This window comes from Oncorhynchus kisutch, linkage group LG1 (assembly GCF_002021735.2).
Source record: "Oncorhynchus kisutch isolate 150728-3 linkage group LG1, Okis_V2, whole genome shotgun sequence".
NCBI lineage: Eukaryota > Metazoa > Chordata > Actinopteri > Salmoniformes > Salmonidae > Oncorhynchus > Oncorhynchus kisutch.
The window spans coordinates 44897486-44900535 of record NC_034174.2 but is presented as its reverse complement, the minus strand read 5'-3'; the positions used below and the strand labels follow the sequence as shown (position 1 = coordinate 44900535).

Genomic DNA, 3050 nt, shown 5'->3' with positions numbered 1-3050 from the left:
CTAAAGGAACTTTACGACTCTATGTAAACTGGAAACCACATATCCTGAGGCTGTAGATGGGGATTTTAACAAAGCAAATTTGAGAACAAGGCTACCTAAAATCTATAAGCATGTTGATTGCAGTACACGCAGGGGTAATATACTCAACCACTGCTACTCTAACTTCCGCGATGCATACAAAACCCTCCCCTGCCCTTCCTTTGGCAAATCCGACCATGACTCCATCTTTCTCCTACTGTCTTATAGGCAGAAATTCAAACAGGATGTACCAGTAACTAGAACCATTCAACACTGGTCTGACCAATCGGAATCCATGCTTCAAGATTGTTTTGATCCTGCGGATTGGGAAATGTTCTGGTCAGCCTCAGATAATTACATTGACCTAGCGAGTGAATTTATAAGGAAGTGCATTGGTGATGTTGTACCCACTGTGACTATAAAGACCTACCCTAACCAGAAACCGTGGATGGATGGCGGCATTCGCGCAAAACTGAAAGTGCAAACCACCACATTTAACCACGGAAAGAAGTCTAGGAATATGCCTGAATATAAACAGTGTACCGTAATTGCTGGACTATTAAGCGCACCTGAATATAAACCGCACCCACTGAATTATTTAAAAATATGTATTTTGTACATAAATAAGCCGCAAATGTATATAAGCCGCAGGTGCCTACCGGTACATTGAAACAAATGAACTTGGCCACTATCTTCCTCCTCCTGTGCACTGAAACCACTGAAGTCATCATCTTCGGTGTCGGAGTTGAATAGCTTCAGAATTGCTTCATCCGATGTTGGATCGTTTTCATTGTCGCTCTCGTCACTTTCATCCGGAGGCAAATACCCCGCTGAGCTCATGCTGCCCCTTCAACACGCAGCAGTCCAGCCTTTCGAAACCCGTTGATGATAGTGGATTTTTTGACAATGCTCCACGCTGTCAGGACCCACTGGCAGACTAGACCATAAGTTGCTCTTCGCATGTTTTAGTGAAGGATTTCTCCCCACTTGTCATCCAAGCCTCCCACTGAACAAGGAGCGCCACCTTAAATGCACGATTTACACTGATGTCGAGTGGCTGCAAATACTTTGGGCCATCTGCTTTTCTTCCCTCTGAAAGCTTTTGTTGTCTTTTTGCACTGAGTCAGTTCCTCACGCTGCTGTTTCCAACATCTTATCATCGACTCATTAAGGCCAAGCTCCCATGCAGCAGCTCTATTTCATTTTCCAACAGCCAGATCGATCGCCTTCAACTTGAAAGCTGCATCATATGCATTTCTCCATGTCTTTGCCATGATGAGGGTGACAAAATTACTACCGTAATCAGAATGATGGGAAGTTTGAGCACGCTCGATTTACGTCACATTATGTGACGGTGCTCAGTTTTTGGCGGCATGAATCTTGTGAAAGCGGGAAAAATCCATAAATTAGCTGCGTCATTGTATAAACCGCAAGGTTCAAAGCGTGGGAATAAAGTAGCGGCTTATAGTCCGGAAATTACGGTAGTTATTCCCTCCGCAAGACAATCAAACAAGCGAAATGCCGGTACAGGGACAAATTAGAGTCGCAATTCAAAGGCTCAGACATGAGACGTATGTGGCAGGGTCTACAGGAAATCACGGACTACAAAAAGAAAACCAGCCACGTCACGGACACCGGCGTCACTTTTCCAGACAAACTAAACACCGTCTTTGCCCGCTTTGAGGATAATACAGTGCCACCATCATGGCCCTCTAACAAGAACTTTGCCCCCCCCACCTCCTTCTCCGTGGCCGACGTGAGTAAAACATTTAAACCTGGTTCAGATTAAAAATCCTAGTCTTCAGACTAAGCTATTTTGGCTCTGGGAGTGTATTGTCCACAGGTGAACGTCATAGAAAACGCAAGTATAGAAAGACAGCCGACTGAAGGAAGGTGAAAATGAATGCAACACCCAAACAGAGACTAGAACCCTGGACCCTCAGATTAAAAGTCTGATGCTCTACCAACTGTGCTACCCAGGCTGCTCATTTGCTTATTTTCATACACCTAACCTGTCGGGCATAGGCATGTGCTGACGAGGGGGCATTGTCAGATGGTACATTTCCCCAGAGAACCAGGCCTTCATTCCAAATGATACAGTCAATGAAATCTGAACTAACCATACCCTCCAAAGAAGCATTTTGTACAAGACTTTGTGGCACAACGGTAGAGTGTCTGACTCCAGATCAGAAGGTTGTGTGTTCAAATAATGTAATTGTCAGTGTATTTATGTGTACAATCTCTGCCTTCTTTACACAGTGAAGTCAATGACAAGTACTGCACAAGTACCAATCTCTCACGAAAACAACCAAGCCAATGTTATTTTGGCTTTGGGAGTGTATTGTCCACAGGTGAACATGTCATGGAAAGTCATAGAAAATGCAAGTATAGAAAGACAGCCTACTGAAGGAAGGTGAACATTAAAACAACGCCCAAACAGGGACTTGAACCCCGGACCCTCAGATTCAAATCAAATCAAATCAAATCAAATTTATTTATATAGCCCTTCGTACATCAGCTGATATCTCAAAGTGCTGTACAGAAACCCAGCCTAAAACCCCAAACAGCAAGCAATGCAGGTGGAGAAGCACAGATTAAATATGTTAACCCTCGCAAGGCTGCTGGCCCAGATGACATCCCTTGCCGCGTCCTCAGAACATGCACAGACTAGCTGGCTGGTGTGTTTACGAACATATTCAATCGCTCACTATCCCAGTCTGCTGTCCCCACATGCTTCAAGATGGCCACCATTGTTCCTGTACCCAAGAAGGCAAAGGTAACTGAACTAAATGACTACCACCCAGTAGCACTTACTTCTGTCATCATGAAGTGCTTTGAGAGACTAGTGAAGGATCCTATCACCTCCACCTTACCGGCCATCCTAGACCCACTTCAGTTTGCATACCACCCTAACAGGTCCACAGACGATGCAATCGCAATCATACTGCCCTAACCCATCTGGAAAAGAGGAATACCTATGTAAGAATACTGTTCATTGACTACAGCTCAGCATTCAACACCATAGTACCCTC

At 44.6% G+C, this 3050-nt stretch overlaps 1 non-coding gene across 1 annotated transcript; it reads right to left on the bottom strand.

Moving 5' to 3' along the window:
- Positions 1 to 1927: 1927 nt before the first annotated feature.
- Positions 1928 to 2000, bottom strand: trnak-uuu (transfer RNA lysine (anticodon UUU)). Its single transcript has one exon. It is a non-coding gene; the product is annotated as a tRNA-Lys (tRNA).
- Between the last annotated feature and the right edge of the window lie 1050 nt (positions 2001 to 3050).